The sequence below is a fragment of the Mastigoproctus giganteus genome, chromosome 6, assembly GCF_048544385.1.
Source record: "Mastigoproctus giganteus isolate SK-2022 chromosome 6, ASM4854438v1, whole genome shotgun sequence".
Lineage (NCBI taxonomy): Eukaryota > Metazoa > Arthropoda > Arachnida > Uropygi > Thelyphonidae > Mastigoproctus > Mastigoproctus giganteus.
The window spans coordinates 75976931-76003711 of record NC_143580.1 but is presented as its reverse complement, the minus strand read 5'-3'; the positions used below and the strand labels follow the sequence as shown (position 1 = coordinate 76003711).

The 26781-nt window shown below is 37.4% G+C and overlaps 1 protein-coding gene across 2 annotated transcripts in view; it reads left to right on the top strand.

The window, feature by feature from the left end:
* The first annotated feature begins 606 nt into the window (after positions 1-606).
* LOC150084415 (adenylate cyclase type 8-like) overlaps positions 607-26781 on the top strand; it is a 405296-nt gene continuing 379121 nt past the window's right edge. For both annotated transcript variants that reach the window (XM_090375213.1, XM_090375212.1), the window contains exon 1: positions 607-736. The gene's annotated coding sequence lies outside the window, so the exon portion shown is untranslated. The remainder of the gene's footprint in view (positions 737-26781) is intronic.

Genomic DNA, 26781 nt, shown 5'->3' with positions numbered 1-26781 from the left:
AATTGTAAAGTATAATAAGTTTTTCTTTTCTTAATATTTGTTTCGCATGCATGACAGTCTTTGCTAGAGTAAACAAGTAAAGTACAGACTGTTTACTCTCAAAAGGAAAGTGTTAGAGGAAGTGAAGGTCCAGAAAAGTCTAGGATTAGACGTTCCATTAACAATAATAAACTACAGAAATGATTTATAACAGAATGTTGATAATTCTGTTTGATAACGGCATTTTAGAGAGATATTTTATCGTATACTGGTATTAAGGTTTGACGGCTTTAAAACTTCAGAACCCAAACAGCGCGTGTTTTGTTTCATTCTTATTTATGTACATAAAAGATGGCATTTATCTAACAGGAAGATATTCGAGATCAACTTTCGAACTTTCCTTGTCCTAAGATACATTTATGTTGGAAATCCTTCCGCCATTCTTCATTGTCTGCACACTAGTTGCGTACGACGAACTTCGTCGTTTATAAGAGACAGGGCATCTCAAGCCTGCCATTTGTAGGATGCGTTCGATTCATGCGCTGTATCGCTCACGCGCCGTCACTGTAAGTTTCGCCTCTGAGCGACGTGTGCGACTCGCTGTTTTCAGTTCGTGGTGTAGTCTCGATGGACGACAGACTTCGACGGACTCCGAACGGATTGTTGCCTAACGTACAGAAGAAAGAGGTCACTGGATACAATGAACGTTAGAAATGCAGTACGGAACACGAAGTCTATAAAAAAGACTACTTTCATGGTGAGTACTTTTTGCACTAACTTATTTCCAGTATGGGCTGGTTTCTGGTTAAAAACATACACACGCACAGAGAAATGATGCCACTGGCAATAGTAAATGCGTGTAAAGGAATTTTCAAGATTTTTTTATAAAAAAGATTAACGATAAGAAAAAAAAAATTAAACTGAATAAGTAAAATTAAATGTTGGATAAACTGGCGCATAAACAGAAAGGTTGATGATATCACGGTGCGCCACAAAGAGAGGAAAATTTCCGACAGTGATAGTCATTGGACTCAATATTACATCTGTTCGATTTACGTAGTAACTTCAAAGGCATCCTCCGGTATTTACTTCCAAAGTAATCCAACGGAGGCAACTATTGATTCTGCGTTTACTAGGATGTTATTAAATTCTGCCAGAATTTAATAACTTACATAAGAAATATAGGGAGAAAAAAAAAAGATTTTCACCAATCTATGAGGTATTTAATAATGTTGCAAAGTTCAGTGTTATGTTCCACGCGCTCCACACACTATATTTATTTCTTTCAGAGATTTTCCTTCATGACGCTTTCTCGATCTTTCGTATGGGGCTACGTATACATTAAATTGGAAATATCTAAGCTTTCTTCATTATCTTTCTTGTTTATTGTCATGATTTTCTTGACATTTTTGATATGCTTGCTGCTTCTCATTTCGAACTCTCAGCCAACAAAGAATGCGGAGCCTGAAAGAACGCGTTGCTAAGGACAGCAGCCAATATCAATAAAAAGAAACTACACGAGTTAAGCGAACTATTCTTAACACCAAGAAAAAAAATCAGGCACGGTTTGTAATGGAGCTTGACCATCGTCCCTGTTGACACTCGAATGCAATCACTACATTGAACAAATCAGATGCAGACCGTATGCACCTGTGACACACATGCACACAACATACAAAATAGCCAATATGCTTGACACTACCTATATACTCCTTCGTGTATACATTTGCATTAGTTATAAATCCATTCCAGAAAAATTAGTAGTAGTAATGGAAAATAATGCAAGAAAGCAAGCTTACATAGCACCGGCTAAAAGAAAAATAAAATAAATAAAATTCTGTAGCAGGTATATAATGTGTCCTGTCGCTAGCATATTTAACGTGTTTTACATTTAAGAGTCATCGGCAGGCATTTTAATTTTCAGATATTAATAAAATTCCTGGATAATAATATAACAATGTTTTTATTTTATTAATAATAATTACATGTCGGTTACTGAAAATATTGGTCTGTGATGACTAAAGTAGGATATATAATTTTTACATTAAAGAGTTCACGACTAAATACACCATCTATAATTGTTCCATTGCGTGTAGTATTCATCGAAAGATCTGATGACCTGTCCAAGTTGAAGAATGCTTTTATAAATGTGCACAACTCTTTTCCAGCCTCAGAGTTTAATTGTAAAGAAAAAAATTACATTCAATCTGAAAACACCAGGTGACTTTAAACCAGATGCGTTTTCGAATTAACGCATTTTCGAAAGTTTTTTTGAATCTTAAAACCTTAATATTTCTGTTTCTAAATTCCTTAGCTGTCCAACGATAGGCTATACATCCACATTATCCGATTTACTACGTGAGAAAATTTCCTCGATCACATGTTCATATTTTCCTGAAAAACTACTGCAGTTTTCAGAGGCTTGAAAGTTTTTCCTCTAGTATAGAGCTAAGATGAAGCTCCATGCAAAATTTCATTAAATTTGGTCCAGTAGAAGATAAATTATTGTTGAGATCATACTAGTATGATTCCGAACAATACAAGTTACAATAATTCGCTTCTGGCCGAAGCTGAAGATGACGTCACTTCCGTAATGCTTTTAGCATGATGGTTGGTCGTTACAAAATTTTTGGAATAACGCCAGTAAAAACGCTTTTGACATCAAAAAAACACAGTTGATCAATCTGTACCCTCCAAGAATTTGCCTAGTTCTCCCTTGAATTTATTCAACCCATCCACTTCCACAACAAATGGAAGCCTGTTCTAACAATCAACTACCAGCTGACTGAAGGAAAATTTCTGCACATCTATCATGCAACTACCATCCTTCAACTTGAATTTATGTCCCCTCATGCGTGTAGTCTCATCAAGTGGAAGAATACCATTAACATTCAGCTTATTCAATTCATCCAAGGCTTTAAACACCTTAATCAGATCTCCCAGAAGGTGCCTGGTCTTCTGGGAGAAGACCAGGCACCTTCTGGGAGATCAAAACGCTGCAATTTGCAGAACTGAAGCCTTTATCGGTAAGAGTACCCTTTCGTTCCCTTCATCAATCTGGTTGCCCATCTCTGCACCTGTTCCAGCAGATCTTCATCCTTCCTAAAGTGAGGTCTCCAGATCTGTATGGCACTCAAGATGCAGCCTAACGATGGCCTTATATAAAAGGTTAAACAGCTCGTTATCCCTGCTAGCAAAGTTTCTATATATAATTGACAAATCCCCATGAGCTGTCCTGGCAACATGCCTCCACTGCTCAGAGAAATTCATGTCTGAGTGCACAATAACCCCCAGGTCTTTTTCATTCTTTACTATCCTGAGAGTAGTACCACACAGTTGATAAGGTACTCTGGGGCTACTGCTAATTATGTGCAGTACCTTGCATTTTTCAGTGCACTGCACACAAAGCCAGTTCTAAGCCCATTGACCCAATTTTCCTAGATCTTGTTTCAGTAGCTTAGCGTGATGACTATCGTTAACCACTCTGTCAACCTTTGTATCATCTGCAAATTTAGACATTAAGCCTAATATACCTTTATCAATATCATTGATAAGTATTGAAAACAACAATGGACCCAGCACTGAGCCAGTTTATCATTTTATAGAGCGTGACTTACAAAGTGCTAGTTGTATAATAGGATTAGAACTTGATTAGCTGTTAATAATCATTCAGACATTCTTTGGACCGTCGGCAAGAATGCGAACTCTGCATATAGAGGCAAGGAAAAGACAAAAAAGTAAGAAAGAAATACCGAGAGTTATTCTTATTACAAAATAGCAAAGTCAGAGAGTTACAGAGCCAGGTTTTTTGCTGCCATAGCTCTCCTTGCCAGTTAGTGGTTGAGATCGCCGTCCTTCCAAATCATGTGCAAAAGGGTTGAGCTGGAATCCTATCAAGAAGGGAGAAAAATTTTTACTGGCATTTTTTACGCCGTTTATCAATTTCGGCAGTGAGCTGCACATTCTGTAGCAATTACAAACACAATATACTGACGCCTCGTGGCCTTATCTACCTTGCGCTTAAACAGACATGCAGCTTCCAAGTTACCAGTTTATAGATATGTGCTACAGTTGACCAATTGAGCCTTCTGAAGTCAACAGTGGCCGACATTCTGAAAAATACAAAAGACCAAGAGTGATATAATAATTAAACTGCAATCCAATAGGCCATCAGTTCGTTTGGCCTTCTGATATCGACGAACTCTGAAGACGGCAGTTATATCATACCCGAAAATGTTCTTACAAAACATCTCTGCTCGAAACGTCAACAGCACTGTCATCCGGAAGTTACACGGGCTTGTCTCCTTGGGAGAGCTGCAGTTCATAAACCCCACCTAATACCAATAAATCAAACGTCTACTGGAGCAGGACGTGTGTGTGTGTGTGTGTTGCTTATCGTTCTTCGACCCTTGAATATGAAGAAAGGAAAACAGAAGGAAAGACCTACAGGGCGACGAGTCGTGCTAGGCAATGCTGCAACAGTTCAACAATCAAGTTCAGAGGCGCAGGAGTCGTGTTGTGGAACTACTACTCGTGGACTCTGAACTACTTCATAGTGGGTCCTAACAAAAAGGCCTAAAATGCCTTTAGCGCTCCCTCCTATATTGAACTTTTGTAGAGTTCCATGGTAGGTAGCGTACATTCTGCCAATTTTATAGGACTGAGCCTTTCATGTTCCAATACATTATTGTTCCCTCTCATAAATCTTGCTAGCATCCCATACTTCTCCTTCAACCCATGCACGGTACTAAGTACTATAGGTTTTGATACCTTTCGTGTTTGGGGTTCTCATAAAAAAAAAAAAAAAAAAAATCAGGCTTGAGAGAAGGAAGTTCCACAAATGAACTGATAATTTTGATTTGAATTCCCACAGAATACCACTGGAAAATTGAATTGAATCGGGGGACTCCAATACGACCCACTTCAACTGCCGTAATCATATATCTGAATTGTAGGAGAAAGAGCGTCTACTTTATTAGTACAGTATATGAATTTTCGGAAGGATAATCTACAAACATATTATACGTAATACCACATTACACCGGTCTTCAGAGGTTAAATTTTGAGCAATAAAATTGAGATAAGGCCAAGTCGTACACTACTACACAATTAAACTCAATTTACTGCAGGCAGAATGCTGGTTTCGCGACAAATGCGATCGAGTAAAAAGAAACTTACAGAAATGAAATTGGTAAATTCTAAAATTTATCTTTGATGCTATTCATTTTCTGTTATTGACAAAATGTGTTTCTTCTACCGCCAAACACGATTTCAAACAGCTGTTAAAGTTTAATTCTATCTGATCTTTAACGATAAAATATCGGTGTAAATACACGATAGAGAACTCATAATGAAAAACTACATAAGTAGTGTAAAGGCATCGATTTCATTGTATCTCATATTGTGACTGCCTCCAGAACGAGTTACCATGTATTGCGCTACCTCGAATAAGTAAACTTCACTAATAGAGAAGACTATTGTTATTTATTCTCAGTGGGCACCACCACCACCCAGACGGCACCGTTTGCAAAATGGTATAGGATAAGAAATTGTGTTATCCATATACTATCCCTATTAGACTTAGGAAAGCAAAAAGGTGTAGGAAAGCGAGTGTAGGAGAGAAATGCCGTCGAAAGAGGAAAGGGACAAACTTATTCAAATTATTATATTAGTGTCTCCCCTAAATGATTACATATACCCGTGTATATATGTATTATGTCTGTAAATAGGGTGTGTTCTCTGGTCGAGTTGCCTGTTTTGTTGGACGAAAAACTACAGTTTATAGGGGGAAACCTTGCTATCTATGCCTAAGATCGACTAATTCAGCCACGGAGTGAACAAAAGCCCATGAATGTTCCTCGTGTTATCGATGGGGTTCGAACCCGAGCCATTTCCACCCGGTGTGGGGAGGACGGTGACGATACCACTGTGCTATACGCGCAGACTAGAGGAAAGGGGCAGTTACTCTTCACTGAACTAAACTACTCATGAATCCACCAAACGGGCAACGCTTCCCCATTAGCGAAGATTGTTTTTGCCTATTCGCGGTAACGAGGGGCCCACAAGACCTCCCAGACGGCGCCGTTTGAAAAATGGTATGGGATAAGATACTCTGTTATCCTCATACTCTCCGTATTAGACTTAGGAAAGCAAAAAGGGTGTAGGAAAGCGACAGTAGGAGAGTAAGAAGAAGAAATGCCGTCGAAAGAGGAAAGGGACAGATACTCTTCATACTCACACCACTCTCTTCGAATAGACAGTGCTTCCCCAGAGAAGACTGTTGTTACGTATTCTTGGAAAGTCCAGGCAGCATCAGGTTCCCCCCTGGTGACCGTTTGGGAGCTGATTGGCTCCTCTGCGGTGGGTGGGCAGGCACCCTGATGTTACCATCATGCCAACCCAGTTGTGAAGTTGTTCCCACAATATGAGAGATGCCAAAAAGTGTGCAAGATAATATTTAAATAAAATATAAATGCTCAAAGCATAATATATTATGAGTTTAAAATACACTAGAAAATATCGGTGTAAATACACCATAACGAACTCATAATGAAAAACTACATAAGTAGTGTAAAGGCATCGATTTCATTATATTTCATTTTGTGACTACCTTCACAACCGAGGATAGACCAATAAGCTTTGAAACGGTGCCGTCTGGGTAGTGGTGCCCACCGAGAATAAGTACGGTAACAATAGCCTTCTATATTAGTGAAGCGTTATTTATTCGAGGTAGTGCAATACATGGTAACTCGTTGTGAAGGTAGTCACAATATGAGATACAATTAAATCGATGCCCTTACACTACGTACGTAGTTTTTCATTGTGAGTTCACTATGGTGTATTTACACCGATATTTTATAGCGTATTTTAAACTCATAATATATTATGCCTTGAGTATTTATATTTTATTTAAGTCTGATCTTTAACTATAGTCCATTTAAGCACGGTTTTTTTTTTATTTGGAAATCAGTTGTGCTTGACAACAGCAACCGCGGCTACGAACCATGATCAGGTTCTCCGCGACCGACTTCGAGTGGTGTTGGTGGTTCTTAATCATCATTATCCTTGATTATTATTTTTTTTTCCTCTATCATTATCGCCGATTTTTTCCCCAGCATATATATGTGCTGGAAAAAACCTTTTCATCTCCCATTTCATATATAAATCTAATCCACTGCAAAAAAAAAAAAAAAAAAAAAAAAATGAAAAAACTGAATATCAAATCTGATATATATTATTTATCAATCGTCTTTTTTTTTCTCGTGGTAATTTATTTGGTGCTTTGTATCCATAATATGGTTTAACGTTTCTACGTTTTCACCTTCCTTGAACTTTCTAATTATTTCATATTTTATTATTCTTCCTTCCTTTGAAGGCGTCTATGATTCTTGATATATTATTGATTGTTGCATCGCAAATAATTTGTAATTTTGCTATAAATAATGTGTACCGCACCAGCACATTTTTGCTGTTTCGGGATGCGGCCCCGTGTCTGAAGTGCAATAATAATAATAATAATAATAAATTATTTTCGTCTCCGCCAAACAGTATACCTGCACTGAGAATGATGAAATAATGAAATAATATAAGGTTTACGTTCGTCAAACGGCATTACTATCAAAGAAACACACACTACTGGGTAAACAGACTCAGCACTGGATAAACAGACTCAGCACTGGATAAACAATAGATGGATAGATGAAGACTAACAAACCCTTATTGAATAAACGCTGGGCACGGCTACCGAACACCATAAACGCGTTTGGAATTATGATAACAGGATGAATTGTGGGAGAAGTTCTCTAATTTTATGTCAATATTTAAGCAACCTCCGAATAACTGTTATTCTAGCAAGTATGTGTTATTCAGTATCCCATAAATATGACAAACTAGAATATTTATCGCATTGTAGTAATTATATATTTAAAAGAAAAAACAAAGATGCTTTGGAAGACGAATATTATACACTAAAGGATGTACTTAAACGCTACGTTCCGCACTATAAAAGTAATTTTCCCTAGACAATTTAACTTCTCAACATGCTGTTGTATATATATATATATTGAATCAACTTCATAAGCAAATTCGTTAATATGTGCTCCGATCAATCTTTAATAATATGTTGTCTAATTTTTAATAATAATGTTTATTTTTTTTATAATTGTTATTCATTATGTGATATTACCCTTTCATGTAACTCTCTGACTTGTAGTCGTGAAGGGCATTGTGTACAGTGATGTGCCTTGTGGATCCAATAAAGAGTTCTTCCGTATTGGTAGAATGTAACTGAACAACTGATCTGGCCAAAGCTAAAGCCGACGTTCCTATTCATCTCAAATTCATCTTTTGGTGGTGTTTAGGTTGGAACTCTGAGCCGGCAGGCCAACGAAGTTTTTCATGCCCATCTCTTCAAACCAAGTCGCTACACGCTGTGCAGTATGACATGGTGCATTGTCATGATGAAACAGAAAAGGGTCCTCCCCATACTGCTGTCACGGTGTGGGAAGTGCGGATAGTCGAATGTCCATGTACCTACTAAACTATTTTATTAGAGTAACCTGAAATTTAGTTCCAACTACCCATGTGTGTTGTGTCTGTAAATTGCGTGTGTGATTTGCCTTCTTTTCTGGACGAAAACCCCCAGATTTTCCGGGGGGGGGGTTTCGGAAGCCTAAGTGAGTCATAGAGTGAAAAAAAAAACCCATAAAAATTCCTCGCGTCATCCGAACACGGGGCTTTTCCACCCGGTGTGAGAAGGACGGTGACGATACCACTGTGCTACCGCGCAGACTAATGTCGCTGTATCGCATGGCATCCCTTTTCCTGGAACGATGACCAAAGGTCTAAGTCCCAACCACAAGAAACAACCCCAGATGGTGCGAGCACGTACGCTAAACTTCACAGTTGGGACGACACACTTTGGTAAATAACTTTTTCCGAGCATCTACCAAGACTCAAACATAGTAAACCGTGTACTATGATTCTTTACTTCGTAACACAGCTTTCCAAATTTCCAGGCCAATCACGATGTGTTGTGCACCAGCCAAGTCGACGCTGTACATTTCGTGCTGTCCTTCAGTTCTTCCGTAAAACCCGACGTGGTGCAGCTCCCCACGCATCGTCCTACCAATATGGGTTCTTGTGGTTTATCTAAACTCTAATTGACAGTACTCGAGGATTGATGGAAGGGTATTGTGTCCCGGCTGTAGTCGCACCATGATGTTTCTATTTAATGATTACGTCAGTCCTCACTGATCTGAGGTGTCACGAACAGATTGATTGCTAATATGGCATTAATGATAACTTCCCAGTGGAAGTTGATGAGCTGAAGGCCTCAACTGATCAACTGTATTTCTTGATCTTCTTACCTCTAGCGTGTATCAAGTTGCTTTTATACTTAATCCAGACAAGTGAGTTGGTTCATGTTTTACAAATTCCACGGAAACATCAACCAAACGGTACACGACACTAAACGATCCAAGACCCACACACTTTTAAATCTCTGGCATTTACAGCGCACTGTAACACACCACAATGTAAACTACGCGGAGATAGGGGAAACCCCTGGTGCCGCTTGACCCTAAACACACTTACACGCATCACTATTACCAGGAATTATGTCCGAACAGTTCTGAAAATACAGTGCACCTTTGATGGTATATTTTTCTCAACAAGAAATACGAATTTATGCCTTCATAATAGCAATGTCAGATCATTAAAAAACTAAAGTATTGCAAAACAAAAGGTATTGTTGCAATATTTATAAGTTTATTTTAAATCAGTTACAGTATGTATAATTTGCTTATAATTAATATCACGTAAGTAGAAGGCGTAGGTAAATGGTGCTCATTGTGGAAACTATGGCATCAGCTATATTATTCAAGATTTATCTCTTTTCTCTTCGCTGAAAGGTGCAAAAATCAAAAAATTCCCTACATAATTGCATAAGTAATGAATAAACAATAGAAAATACTGAGTAGAGAACCTAAACGTCCTCATTCTGTTGTAGGAAGTTTTCATTTTTTTTAGTGTAGTCTTAACTGGAAGAACATAATTCCTCATTATACATTACATCAAACGTAATTGCAATAATCTTATAAAGTAATTCTTAGATATTGCCTACTTCAGTACATTCCTGATATGCCCGCTACAAACACGATGAAGCGGACACATGTTACTACATGGCAATGCCTTAGAATTACGAAACTAATGAACATACGGAGTGAGTCAGTTCATTATTTTCCTAATTCTGCAACAGACAGATGTCTGCCGACTAAGGATCGAGACTTACTGTAGTGGTCATCACTGATACTATTTCCCATGATGCTTCATTAGAGGAATTTTCAAAGCGTATTATTCTCTTTAATGTTTTTCTCTTGGTAGGTGCTTTCTAGTAGCACTGCAATCTAGGACTTTTTTTTTCTCGATCCGCTCTCCCTTCGTATTCGTTAGTGGTCGCCACTACTCAACTGTCATGCTTTATTTTCAGCAGAGTAGCTGCAATAATTCTAATGTTCATTTGCACTAAAGCTACCCTCATTATTTCTCAGTCTGTTCATATTTCAAAAATGACGGACAGAGGGATTAAACGTACACAATAAATTAATGCTTAATTTCTACACTTAACCACACATAACGCTTAGTTTTTCCCCCCATTTTGTCCTTGAATTTAACCTTCAAACATATTTCACCCTATTTCATTATCTGTAGTCAGTATTAGAGTTACCCTTCATTATTATATTAACGTATACGCGTGTGCATGTCGATTTTTGTATACACGTGAGCATGTATACAAATATGCGTGAGCATGCCCATTTATATCGATTTATGCATGCGCGTGTCGATTTTTGTATGCGCGTGCACATGTCGATTTAGGTATGCGTGTGCGCATGCCCATTTACGTGTGCGCGTGCGCGTGCCCATTTAAGTATGCGCGTGCACATGTCCATTTACGTATGCGCTTGCGCATGCTGATTTACGTGTGCGCGTGCGCATGTCCATTTATGTGCAGACGCGTGCACATTTTTGTATGCCATGTAGCTTCGCGATAGGAATCGCGAATGTATGCGCGTGCTATGAATGCGCCGTAAATCGGCACGCGCTAGAATGAGGCGTTCACCACACTTCATCCTAATATTTTTATATTTTTCGATACGTTAAAGGTACGTATACAGGTCGTACAATGCGTTGTATGAATACTTCATTTTCATTAAAAAAATGTTAATCTGGAGTATAAGAAGGACTATCCGCTTACATTCTCATAAGCTGAAGAAAGAAGGAACATTTTCTAGATTTAAGTTAATTAAATGTGCCTCTTATAAGAACCAATAAATTCAAATATTAATGTGTTAATAGAATTTTGAATAGTAATTGAACGGTTTTTCAAGAAAATAATAAACAGAATTTCAATGTTTGTTTTCTCACGGCATATTCTCAAAGTTCCCAAATACTAAAATTGAAGAAATTCAGTAACTTCCTGTGCCTTTAATTTTCTTATGTCCCCACAAGGCTTTTCAGTTGTCTTTCTGTTGCTTTTGGTGTTATACATGACATCGAACTTAGTGAAAACTTAAGTTTTATCTTTCATGCGTTTTTTCAGCCTTGTTTAAAATCATATTTTCTTTTTTTCCCTTTTCATGGTACATGTACTCGTAATTTCGAGGTAGCTGACCAAGTACTGAACTGCGTACTGCAATCCGCCACTCTGTTTAAATACGGTCCCGGATGTCCAGCGAATTCGAGGTCAAACGTTTCCAGTGCGAATTATCTACCGATAAAAGTTCTTTTTAAGCTATATCGTTCTCTCTCAGAAGTTCATTTATAAACTAATTCTACACTTGGAAAATCGCAAGTAAGAACAGAGAAAGGAAATTCACCTTCTTTTTTATTACATATATTAATTTCTTTAATAACTAAATAACTCTTCTAACCGCACTGCAACTACCTCCCGGTGACAGGACCGGAAACTTGTGAGAGAAAGTAAACCTCAGGCAAAAAGGAGCTAACCATGGATTACAACAACTATCCTGCACTTGAGCAGCCTAGGCGCTCATCATCAACACGGTGTTAGCGATGCTGACCATGAAATTGACTGTAACACAACAGAGTCAAAAAGACTGTGTAAGGACACAGAACAACAGTAATGCCCATCATTGCTTATTTTACATTCTCTCTCTCTCTCTCTCTCTCTCTCTCTCTCTCTCTCTCTCTCTCTCTCTCTCTCTCTCTCAGACAAATCCATGGGCACCCTATCTCCATTTCTAAGAAATGCTTAGGAAAAAAAACGTGGCGGGTTCACCCAAAATGGTGATAGACAGAAACTGGCGATCTATTAGTTGAAACGGCGAGTCGTACACATTCTGAGACTCTGCTGAAACTAACAACCTTGGGAGGACTACCTGTACACGTCACCCCGCAAGAAACATTAAACATCTCCAAGGAAATAATTACAGACTGGAATCTGATCAATGTAACAGAATCTGAACTGGTCCAAGAACTGAAAAACCAAAAAGTTATACAAGCGAAACGCATCACGATCGGGAAAGATGGAGATCTTATTCCAACAAGCAACAGCATCCTGATATTCGATATATGCTTATCTTACCATCCGGTATCAAAGCCGGCTATCTCATCTTCTGAGAATAATCTTTTATTCCAAATCCTATGAGATGCTGCAATTGCCAAATTTTTGGTCACTCGCAAATGGCTTGTCGAGAATATAGTCTGTCAAATCGTGGATAAAAAGCACATAAGAAAACAAACTGCTATGCTAAAATACCGTACTGTCCAAATTACAAAGGCGCATATTCAGCTTACTCCAAATCATATGAACTCTGGAAAATAAGAAAAATATCCAGAAATATAAGTTAGAACGGAAGGTTAAATACCAAGAGGCAAAGAAGCAAATCTGTGCACTCAAGAACAATATGCAGCAGCAATGCAAAAGTATCAATCAACGGCAACACAAACTGAAGTCTCAGTTCCTCCCAACCAAATCTTTTGCAGATTGGGCACGATCTATGCTCTCATAATCGATGAAACAGACTCCCAAGAAGCAAAAGGTAGTAAACAGTACGAACGATACTCCAGTCACAGTTCCACCAACTGCATCACATGGAACATCAGATGTTACAAAATTTAAAACTGATTCAGCTGCAAATAAGAAGACAAACACAATATCACATTACCCTCTCTACCCTTTCCTGAGATCGACTAACTCAGCCACGTTGTGAAAAAGACCCATAAAAATTCCTCGCATATTTGACAGGATTCGAACTTGCGTCTTTTCCACCTGGTGTGAGGAGGACGGTGATTATAGCAACTGTACTACTTATGAGGGTGTGTGTTAAGCGCCAAAGCAACTTAAGGCTACGCCGCATCAGTTTATTGTCTATAACTGCGTATTCTTTGGTCGGCTTTCTGTTTTCTGGGAGTAAAACCCTACGATTTTTAGGTTAAAAACCATGCAACTCTCGCCTAAGACAGGCAATTCAGCCATGGTATGAAAAAGCCCTCAGAAATTCTTCGCATCATTGACGAGATTCGAAATGAAGTTATTTCCGTGCGCTGTGGTAGAACAGTGATTATAATCACTGTGCTAATCACTAAATGGAGAGAACAAATTAAATATATCAAAGACGAATTTCGCAATATTCTTCCAACCTCTGATCCACAATCGATAGTAACAATAATTCGAACGGTTCCTTCCCAAATGTACAGACTAGTCTCTTCAAACTTTTCCAGTAGATTATTTTATATAGTTCCTGGACTGTGCCCTATTCCAAACAATAATAAAAGTATGGAATCAGCATCAAACTGCAAAAATTGATTTAGAAAGCAGTGCCATCATAACGCAAAATACAAGGCAAATAAAAGTAGTGTGCATAATATAAAGTAGACAGCTATTTCTTGATGACCTCCTGTGCCAACGTATAAGTGACGATATATGCTGAAAGCGAAGAATTTATTTGAAGATTCGCGCTGTTTGTGCGACTCCCTGCTGGACTACGTAAATCATTCAGGAAGCTCGAAACGGTCACAGCATTCTTAAACATGATTCGAGTGTGTATCAACTTCACTCCTGTATATCCAGTCTTTCTAGTTCATCTGAAAGTGAAATCTTATTATTATCATCACCATGAGTTACACAAAGGTTGTAAGCATCAAATTCTGGTCATTATTCCTTTTGTAATGATACCTACTGATAACATTAATACACACTAGAGGTTCAATAGCTTTTAATCCTTCTTGAGAATGTGGTTACAATGAGTAAACTACTTAACACTGTCCCATAAAACAAATCCAACAGGAAAGCTTTAGTTGAACGAAGTGACTAAGCAGTCAGTTCACCTCTACATATACACGATTGCTTAATCGTGTGCTGTAAATTATCTACGAAGGAATTTAAAAATGGACTTGATTTGTTATGTCCGTTTACATGCTTTTCATCTTCTTTTAGAAGTCAAAAATATCCCCCGGATAGAAAAAACATGTCACCAAATTAACTTCTCTTTGGAATAAAAACATTTTTCTTGGATTTCTGCAAATATTATTAGGTTTTCTGCTTGAAAATCTTGTAATTGTGTGGCACAATAGTGTTATAAGCTCTTAATACTTTGCATTAAACTAATCCTAATGTGAGACTACCAAAATCTTCATTGCTTAATGCATTAAGTTTTCAAATGTGAACTGAGAAAGATCTAAACGTGGATGCATTTAATATAGCAACTGTTATGTGGGCTTTCCTTCCATTTCAATGCCCAGGTACAATAAGATTAACGAATTTAAGTCGAAAAACTAACGTTTTTCGACTTAAGAAAGGCAACCTATACCTGAAAGCTATCGATGTATGTTTATTTTATTTTATCTGTCTTCAATTTTAATAAACCGTTCTAAGAAGTGCTCTACAGTTACGAAGACGGACAGAAAACACCGAAGAAAGAGAAGTAAGATTGTAAATGAGAAGACGCCATAGGATCATTCGCATCCGGCGCCATAGGACGCCGGATGCGAATAATCAACAAGCTGTAATTAATGTGGAAGAGTATGACATAGGAAATATGTGTTAGAACTGTGAGTATTGCAATGCAAGATATTGGGGACATGAGTTAAACACATCGAATAAATACACTAAATGCTGTCATGATGGAAAGGTTTCATTTTATCCACTGTCTGAGACACCTACTCTATTACGAGAATACAGGAATTCACGTGAAGGAATACACATGAAGCAAATAACTACAGAGAACATATATGATAGTACAACTCAGTAATGGCGTTCGCATCAATGGACGCAGAGATTAAATCACCGCCTGGAAATGGTCCATACTGTTTTAGAATACACGGCCAGATATACCATTTGGTCTCACCGCTATATATAAACGAGGCAAATAAGCTAGTATATGGACAACTTTATATTTTCGATTCTGCTGAAACAACAACAAAACGGCTTTAAAAACAATCAAACCAAGGGTGTATGGCCGAAGTCATACAACAATTGGACGGGATGGTTAAGAGACGATATAATGTACCTACATCCAAAACGGAGGTTGCTGCAATATTTGTTGGAGAAGACGGGGAACCACCTGCAAATAGAGACATATGCATATATCCCACAGGTGACTGCTGTAGAATTATATCACCGCTAAACAAGAATGGTGAAAACTGAAGGATCTCGATTAAACTATTTACGCTATAATCAGAAAGATGACGTATGTTAGTATTCACATATTGTGCCTGTTGACCTTTCCAGAAGCACGATAGGTAGCGTCGTTCATGAAAACAATGCATTAAAGGAAGTTTGCATTCTCATCCAAATAGTGCAATATGTCCAGCGCGAAGTTCTTTTTTGGGTCTAACTGGTTTAACACCTTGTAAACATGCAGCCTAAGCTTTTTGTACAACACTGCATTGAAGTGGAAAGTATAAGCAACTACCGTTAGGCTGTACTGAAAACTGTTCCTGCATATCCCACATTTGTGTCATCACTACAGTGAAGGTCCCATCAGCGTTACAACGGCTGTTTTTGAAGCGTGATTCTGTCTAAACTGGTGGAGTTAGATTGCTATATGCAGTAGGGATATCGGAACCTTCAAATAGGTCACGTAGCAGTGGTAAATTCAACGATATCACTCCATTCGATCCAATGTGTTGTATAATTACGCTTGTGTTCCAATAGCGTGCGCTTGAACCGAAGCATGTGTGTGACTCAAAAGTAAACCGCATTTGATGGAATTTCCTAATTTCTTTCCGTGCAACTTACAAGTGCGGTGAAATCGCACCGTTCAAACGCTGATGGCGCCACGCTTACTGGTCTTCGATGCCCCATAGCTTCTTACGTAACACACTTTCAATTTTATTGTCGGATAACTTTTGTGATGGTGCATCCACGTCTGTACATATTGATAAAGTGTAGCGCATGTCTGTGTATCCGATTTGGTTTATGCAACACACAACAAGTTCAATTACAGTATAGACAGTCTCGCGATATACGCAGTTTACTATTCAGTGACGTCACCTACGACGGAGATTACTTATATACTGTATATACTCGTATATATTACGTTATTCACTCATTCATAGTACTGTCTTATTAGCCCATGTGTATTATGTCCATAAATTGCGTGCATTCTATGGTCGATCTGCCTGTTTTGCTGAAGGGGAAAACACCTGAGTTTCCAGGGGAAAATCCCAAAAAAATCCGAATTTTCAGGGGAAATATCTTCGTTTCCCACGCCTGAAACCGACTAACTCAGCCACAGAATGAAAAACGTCCTTCAAAGTTTCTCGTGTCATTTACGGTATTGGAACCTGAGCCTTTTCTACTGAGTGTTGGGAAAATGGCGATTATAAATACTGTGCTACACGTGCAGAGACGGGAGGAATTTTTATGAGCCTTTTTTCATAATATGGCTGAGTTAGTCGGTCTCAGGCGAGCGTAGCATGGTTGTTACTTCCAGAAACTTGGGATTTTTTGTGCAGCAAACAGAACACATGCAATTTACAAACATATTATATATGGCTCAATATGGTCTAAATTGCTGATGCGCCTTGAAAATCGCTACTATTCTAAAACAGTGCATTTATAGAAATTTTCCAATATTATATACACACAACACACACCTGTCCACAATATTATATATACTTTTCATGCGACTAATATATATATATATTTTTTTTTTTTTTTTAATTAATAAATATTTATACTCCAAGTGACCGCATAGGGCTAGATGAGTTAACAAAACAGAGAAAACTTTTAATTTTCATTTTGTGATGTATTTTCCTGTGAGTTTTGTTCTTTAAAAAAGTTTCACTTCATTTATGCAACAATCGGAACCACAAAATGTTGTGTAATTGAATAATACATTACTGTCATCGGTCGTAAATCGTGAATGTTATAAAATAGGCTCCAGTTAGTGAAATTCATGCAGCTATTAAACACTAACTTGGAGCTTTCTCTAGCGTACCTCCTGACATTAGTTTTCAGTTCCTCGTCACAGTTGAATGCGTGCGTGTCACTACAGCTGCGAAGACGTCACTTAACCTTGGCTATTATCCAAGTTGTTTTCGTATCTTTTTTTCTTCTGTGTGTGTGTAACTAACTAGATCTCATGCTCATTATTTAAAAGCAAATATCAAGCCAGCTATACATTTATTGATAATATTTCCACAACACTAGGAGAAAGTTTATTCCAACAATTAACTGTTCTCTAGCTGAAGGCATTTTTTTTTTTTTTTTTTTTTTTTTGTAAGGATGATAAATGTCTGCATTTTCTTTCCCCATTTTACAATCTCAGAAATTACTAACGCTTAGAAATCAGTTTTAGTTATTAAAACTTAACCAATCGAATTTCGCAATAAATTAAAACAAAACTCTCCGGTTAACTCTTATAAATATCGATGTATTTGCACAAGTATTAAACACATTTACGGAATATACGGAAGTCACGATTATTAGTTTCAGCTTTCCAAACAGAAAATAAAATGACAAAAATTAATTTCCAAGAAATTGTTATAATCAAATTGATAATTGCTAGCCTAAGAAAATTTTATGGTTCTTTTTAGCCACGTATCTTAAGAACTTCACAGCTATTAGCTTCAGTTTCCCCTCTGCCTTGTTCTAATCGAAAATCTTGTGAAAAACATTTTAAGTATGTATCACCACTATTTTTATTCGCTGATTTTGTAATTTACTTTCTACGTAATACATCGGTACAATAAAGGGTGAGAAAGTCCTACTGCTTTCATCGTTTTTAAAACACCAAATAGCATTATATATTTAAGTATTTTTTAACCCTACTTGAATATTCAGTGCCTTTCTACGAATTTGAGTAGCAGCCTGGCTTGAAAACAGAACATCTACTATTGAATGAAATTATACTGGTGCAATCCTCTTCTACACAGTGTCCATGATCGGGTACAGAGAGCACAGATTGTTCTAGGAAGAATTATGAAATTTCTCACTCTTTCCGGGCCAGTGTTATACTGACCTATATGGTCTGTCCGAATGTGTGTTCACGGACTGACACATGTGAGGACTTAAAAAAATCAAGAAAAATTCAAAGGGAAATCCTACTTCCTCAACATGAGACTGACTAAATTAATTCCAATTGAAGAGAGCTTTAGAAATTCTACCAGTGAACAACGAGATCCGAACCTAGCTTTCTGAAAACGAGTGGTAAGTGGCCCATCCACTATGAACTTTCTGTCACGGATGATGGCTGCGTGAAGTTAGACACAAAATTAGTATTAGAATGGATAAATGGTGGAAAGAAGCAGATTTATTTTTACATCTGCCAAAAAAAAAAAAAAAAAAAATCCAATCATCCATACCTTCCTCATCTCCAAAAAGTGATTATCAAATTCCAATTCCTTTCTTCGAACTTAACCAAATTCCCTTCCTCGGCCACTTGTCAGACAAATTGTTACAAATTCTACAACACGTTGATGGCCTTCGATTAGCGCCAAATTAACTCTGGCTATGAAGCACCATTATATTGTGCCTTAATTGCGTGTATCCTCGGTCGGTTTGCCTGTTTGCCGGATGAAAAACATGAAGCTCTGGAACATAAACCGAAGCAGCCCTTGTCCGAGACCGACTAACTCAGCCAAGTTGTGAAAAAAAAATCCATAAAAATTGATCACATCATGGCCTTTTCCAGCTGGTGTAGAAGGGCTATGATTATGAAGTTATGTAATTTCCAATGTGTCCAATCGAAAATTTTATGGCATCATACCTAGGAGAAATTACGTTTCGCTTAATTTTGCCTTTTCCCAGAATATTTATGACTAAAGTCGGTTTTTTTATGTGTTTCCTCACGATTTTTATATTATGAACGTTATATGATAAAATATAAAAGATGCCCAAATACTGTCCATTTAATTTAGCTGTTAAAATTAATTACTATTTATTTAACAGCTACCCTTTAATGTACCGTTACGATCAACTAATGAGATGCCAATGTATATTTCCTTATTTCGTCGAAGTAATAAGAAAAATTGGAATTTTATATAAATCGTGTACGACGAAAGAATGTTTCCCAGTTATTATCGGAATGAATGCCCTGAAGTTCAACGACTATTAATAATTTTGTTTCCCATATTTATTTCTATAAAAATCCAATAAAAAATAATCCAAGTAACTATAATGAAGATTCTGTTAGCGATAGAGAGAGCAGTAGGAAAACTTTTTGGCTGGTGGGTTTAACACTGTAGACTGGGCACGGGTCGAGAGACCTCAGATTTTTAGCGACTATTGATCTAGGAAGCAAAACAAAAAGATCTTGCGCAAGAACTCAACATTGGTCTTCTCTTCTAAACACATAAACTAGTTGAAAGCAGAGAAACTTTGATGCAGGATCTCTTTAAATCTGAAAGTACTTCGCCTGACTTCGATTGTACTTTTTTTTTTTTTCTTTTTTTTTAGAGAGAGAGAGAGAGAAAGAAGTTAAAAAAAACACTATGAAATGTATGGAGACACACAACTTTGATACCATCATATCTCATATAAAAAATATGTGTTAAACTGCTTTTGTCATTTCTTTCATTTAATTGCTATCCATGGTCTTGGCCATTTTCCAGACTGCATTTGACTCGGAAAAAGTTCAGATCACAATGGCTTCTCGTCTATCCAAGATATAATTATGCGCATTCAAATAGTGGTATTTTTGCCCGTTTTTAATTTAAGTTTTTCTTTTCTATATTAGTTGATCTCTAAGTTGTCATGTTCCATATTCATTATTCCCTTAGTTATTCTTTTTACTGCATTCCATTTAAATCTATAAAAAAAAATTCATATTAGAGTTATCGGAGAATAACCTCATCATCATCAAGTCATTTGCATTATATCCATAAATTACATGTGTTCTTGTTGGGTTGCCTGTTTAACTGGATGAAAAACTACGAGTTTCGGGATAAAAAAAAAAAAAAACAGTTGCTCTCCTTGCCTGAGATCAACTAATTCAGTCATGGTGTGAAAAAGGGCCCACAAAAGTTCCTCGCGTCATTGAGAGGTTTCAACCTGGACCTTTCACAATCGACTTGAGAAGAACGGTAATATAATCACTGTGCTATTCCAAAATCCATTTTAATCTATAAAGGTTACTACAGCAAATAAAATTTTGCTGCTGAAAAAGACAAAAGTCTCTGACATGGGGTTAATACACTCCCGCCTAAGAGAATGGAATCAGGTTTCATTTTTCTTAATTTTCAAAGTTTTTATTAAAATAGGAATAACTTCTTTACAAATTTTTATTAAAATATTTCTATTATGAAAAAAAAAAACAAAAAAAAAAACAATAATATTCAAGAAATTCTAGAATATTAGAGAATATTCCAGAAAGGTGTAGAAGGTTCCTGAATATATTAGAGAATATTCCAGAAAGGTGTAGAAGGTTCCTGAATATATTAGAGAATATTCCAGAAAGGTGTAGAAGGTTCCTGAATGTAGTATAACATTGTAGATGATTGTAGAATACTCTAGAAACTGAGAGTATTGTTTCAATATTGCAGAAGTTCGTAGATGATTTTAGAGTGTTTTGCAATAATATAAATTCAGAAGTAAGAGCCTGTAACTTATAAAATCGAACATATGTCATTCAGAAAGACAGTTTGGTATACTATTAGTGTATTTCGTGATAAACATGGCAAGAAATAAGGAAGTTGAAGAAAGAAGTGCTATTATAACTCTCTATATAAAAGTTATTCTTTGAGAAATATTGGCAGCAATTAGGTGTTTTTTAGAGAATGCAAACTACTGTACCACTCAATGATTCATAGAGACTGGCAGTTTAGAGGACAGACCACGACCAGGGCGATCGTGCGTAATAACAAAAGCAAAATACAAAACCATACCCTTGTGCCATTAAACAACAAACCAATAACAACAACAACAAAACTATAACATTGATTTCTAAACGCTAAATCGACGACTTATTGCCCCTGAAATCCGAGCTGAGTTCGAATAGAAAAACTCTCGTGTCTACAACCAATGTAAAACTTGGTCTTAAAACAACCAGGACTTCATGGTCGTATTGCGGTCGGACCCTTATTAAAACCGGAAAATCGAAAGAAACGGTTACCGTGGGCTGGGCTATCGACTGGGCTATTTTTCTTTCTGGAGTTGGTGACATCGTCACCAACTCCAGAAAGAAAAAGAAGGCTATAAAAACATTCTTTAACATAGTGCAATATCCTCTGGACTGCGACTTTGTGGAAGAAATTTTATATCACCACACGACAATGATCCGAAGCACAGCTCTAAGTTGTGCAGGGATTTGCTAACAACTTAACAACATGCGAAGGTATTGCAAATTATGATGTGGTCACTCCAATCGCCTGACCTAAACCCAATAGAGCTTTTAGGGGATCATCTAGACCGTCAGGTCTGTGACGTCTTCGCATCTTCACAAATTTATAGGAAACCTTGCAGATCGCTTGGAATAATGTTAGTCAAGACACTATTATAAAATTAATGGTCAGAATGTCACTTCTATGTAAGGCAGTGATAAAATCTCATGGAGGCTATTTTGATGAAAAATCAGTGCAGTTGTTAATATTAATCATTTCATTTTTTTTTTTTTTTTTTGCTGTAAATTTTCAATAAAAAAAAAAATTTCGATATAATAAAAATAAAATATAACTTTAAATTTTCATAGTTAATTACAAAAAAATTAACGAAAACTGTTTAAATATGCAATGATTCCAAACTTTTAGGCGAAGTGTATGTAAGCATGAAGCCAGTTTTAAAGTAGCACTTCGTTCGTTCTTGACTTACAAATACGATTACATTAAATAACATTTAATCATTACAAAATAAATATAAATCAGTAATAAACAAAATAAATATAAATCAGTAATAAAAAACAAAAACATAAAAGTTAAGAGAGCCAGCTGTAAGTGTTACCAGGATATCAGAAGTAATCACGCCCTCTACTGAAGTTTGTAATATCCGCTGCTGATACTCCTTTTCGGGTATGCATGAGTTAATGTGCAAAAAATTTCTAAATGCATGCTTTACCCATAAATGAACAGAGTACAATTGCTGCGTCATAAAGTATTTCAATACTACATTTCATTGACTTTTATCGATTAGTATGTAAACTGCTGAAGTTCTTTCCTTAACTTTTATCCACCAGAGTATATAGGGAGTGCCATTCTCCTCAACTTAGCTTCATATTATTGATAAAACCATCATAATCCAAAATGTTCGTTAATGACATAATGCAGAAATAGACCTTGATTAACAATTTAAATTTCGCGTAAGTTATTTTGAACTCAATTTTATACTATATACCAGTTTCGGAACTTTTTCAGTTCGTAAATTAATACCAGGGTTCCAGAATTTTATATTCCTGTCTATTTCCGAATTTGGAGATTAATATTTACAAGAAACCAGATCAGTAAAAATTCAAACTACGCATAAGGCAGTTCAAACACTGACTCTGTTCACTAGCGTCTACTTAAATTAAGATTACACATTGTAAATCGCTGTAAGTTAAAGCCGATAGAACAGTACACAGACAGTGCATTTTCTATTGGTCTTTCATTTGAAAAATCAGCGGTGTAATAGCCAAAGGGAGGGGGGCAGAGAGAGAGAGAAAAACCAATAAAAGAGACAACCAAATACCAACGCGGGCTGAAAACCCCCGCTAATAATAAAGGGTTGTGTAGATGACATATTCCAATAAATTAATGCCGATCTTCACTGATAATGTAGTTACCAAAGATACAGCTAAAAGGCACATAATGCGATCTTCACTGATAATGTAGTTACCAAAGATACAGCTAAAAGGCACATAATGGGAAAAATTTAGTTATCCGTCAAGAAATAGTTAAGTCTACAACCGCTACCAGTTTGTAAACAGATCATAAATTACGACACGTGCTAAACTAACTTCACTCCCTATAATCAAGCTTCTTCCCTCCCGATAAGAAACGGTGTACTTTGCAGCAAAGGATGTTGTTTTCGTAGATTCATTGGGATCTCCTGCTCCTCCTCTATACTTAGTGTCGGATCATTACCTCTTCGTGCAAGGAAATGATCATGTAGTCTGAAATATCGCAGAAACTTGGGATATTCGGAAGAGAGCAGAAAGAATGCAACAAATGCGCTGTATAATATCGCTTTGTAGACACGCAACGTTACTCCTCCTGCCTTCCTTGAAAGGTGGCGCTGTTTAGTTTTCTCGGCATCTTCAGATGAAGAGCGTAGAATGCAATTACCTTGTAAAAGAAGATACTGTCGTATAAGGACATACTTGCGAGGTTTTCGAAGAATCTAGAATATGCACAAGATAATTGAACTATCTTTAAAATTAACGGGTAGGTTGTGTTATGTATCTTAAGGTATCAGAAAACAGTCCTCGACAAGTTGCAAGAAAATTGCAAAGTACTGTAGGCAGTTAGGAGCAGTGTAGTACAACAAATATTATAAAGAATCTCGAAAATCCTACAAATTGGTAGAGAAAGAAGATATCGAAATGAGAAATAGCTTCAATTAATAAGAATGTACATTTTTCATACATTCTGCCCTTTCCCAAGTTTTCACCTTTACTGATAACAATTCTGAACTACATATTCAATGGAAATTTCCAAAGTGACTTGAAATTTGTTCTGTCATGTCCGAATTTTTTACAAATAAAAAGGTAAATATTGATGGAGGTGTTTCTGGTTTATTTTGAAGTTTTACAGGTTTTACAAACGGGTTATTTTTTATAAAATACCGATAAAAACACGAAAATTAGAAATATCAAAAGCTACATTTTCTGACAAGCACAGATAGCTGCAAAGAAGAATTCTTATAGACTAGACCAGGTTGAACTTGTGCATTTTTGACTTCCTCAGGAAGCTAGTTTCGGTGGCTCTTAGCAGTAGTCGGCCATGATATTACTATTCCTTCCCCCTTGGTACCTTTATTCCATTTCTTTTATATCCTGATGGAATCTTTCCTCCCCTTGCTATTTACTCAAATCGCCTAAATTTTCTGGGAAATACTTAAAATGAGAGTGAAAGAACTTCACCTTAACACTCATACTGTAACCTAGTTTTCTGACCATCATCAGCATGTCACTCACGATCGTCTTGCAATCTGGGTGTTTATAGGTCCACAAAAAAAAAAAAAAAAAAAATGAAATGAATACTACATTTTTATAGCCACACCGAGTGTCTCTTTCAGTTGGTTCAAGGATTCTTCAAATCTTGGGAAATATCAATAATCTTCAATTCTTCATCTCACCCTCCGAGCTGAAAGAAGAACTATTTACCAGAAACCTCAGCGACTACGTCAGCGAAGACGATCCGAACGCTCATGTTTCCTCCAAACACAATACCAAAACTATATCTACAGCTGCAATGAATTGTTCAGTTTAGCTCTCCCCTCAAGCTTGGTCTGTGTGGGTAGCACAGTGGTATCGTCACCGCCCTCCCCACACCGGGTGGAAAAGGCCCGGGTTCGAATCTCGTCGATGACGCGAGGATGGGCTTTTTTCACTCCGTGGCTGAGTTAGTCGGTCTCAGGCGTAGTTAGCAAGGTTTTTTCCCCAGAAACTGGAGGTTTTCGTACAGCAAACAGACAAATCGACCATAGAACACACGCAATTAACAGACATAAGACATAGCATGGCAGATGAATTTAATTATTCGGGTGGCCTAAAAATAATAGTTTAGTTTTTTTTTTTTTTCCCTCAAGCTCGGCAAAGCCTCAACTTGTGACCTAGAGTGGCCACGATTTCAATTCATGCGCTAATAAAGGCCAGCCACCAATGTGTGCGAATTGAAAAACCCTAAAGATGCCGCACCAGCACTCCACCAGAAATCCCAAATGTGCTGTCTACCAAAAAAAGCCAAGCGGCGTGCGTTCCAATCCAGAATAAATTATGGATAGAAGATCTAACTTCAAAAGTACTCAAGTTAAAATTAATGCAAATAAACGCACAAAGGGCAAGGTCAGTAGGCGACCAAATTAAGCTAAAGGCTCAAGAAGAACAGGTCAACATTATTCTATTTTAGGAGCCTTATACCCATAGGGAAAACATTATAGATTCATATGTTCCTCCAGACAAACCTTCAGCTGCAACTGCGATAATATGTGCACAAGCACTTGTAGAGGTGCATAACACGTTATGCACCTCTACAAGTGCTTGTGCACATATTACTTCAGAACTGGGCTCCTCAATTGTATTGTCTGTATATTGCAGGCCAGGAGAAGACATCTCCAGATACATTAATCTTATCCAGGCTGCCTTAATATGTTCCCAGTGGGGGTAAAAGCGGTAGGATGCAAACAGCCCTGTGGTATAGCAACACAACAGATCATGCAGGCACCATAATTGAGAATGATTGGGGAATTTTATCATCTCTTCCAATCTCCATGTACTGAACCAACCAGGAAACCCCTCCAATTTTAGTACATGATTATATCGATGTTACTCTCTGGGAGAACCATCGATATAACATTGGCATCGTCAGCTATCCAGATCAAGATAGTATTCAAGAGCGATCACCTTCTCTCTTTGTCGCTCTGTGGTTCACATCCTTCCAACTCTCAGAGATATAGTCAGACTGTAGAAAGAAAGCTGCACCAGTTTTACGAAGAATCGACTGCTAGACTTCATACAGCACACAACCATTACAAGGAATACCTGAAGACTGCGCTACCATGCTCACTGAGAATATTTAACGTGCCTGTGCTGTCGCAATCTCCAAGCGACGACTTTCCGAAGCGCAGTCCTCTGCTGGAATGCCGATCTAGAAAATCAAAGGAAAGCACTTCATTGTGCACCCAAGACCTACCAGCCGGCCCGAACTACGTAACCGTAGTCTGAAAACGCAGCGAGAGAGACATACAGAATACAAAGAAACAGATACACAAGCAAGATCAGGAAATACAAGAAAGCCTCCAGGCAGGATCTAGTTTCCACAACTGGTAACAACGACTTTTGGGTAGTGGTATACCGTGTTGTAACCAATAAACTCCCCAAGGGTAAACTCCTGTGTTCGACCACCAAACCCGATGGTATGATGACACTAACATGGGACGACTCCATTGCAAATATGATGGACTCCATTTTCCCCACCAATGAGGATCTACTAACCACTGAGCAACAAATTATTATCTCCACTAATGAGGAACAGTCCACTGACATCGTCGAAGGGCCCTTTCAGGCTGAGGAACTGCAAGCAGCCCTGCAGAAAACGAGAGAAAAAAAACCCTGAAAAGGACCTCCTTTACGTCAACAAATTTCCACAGACACTCGTGTCCATATACAATAAATATATGGATATTGGTATCTTCCCAAACATCTG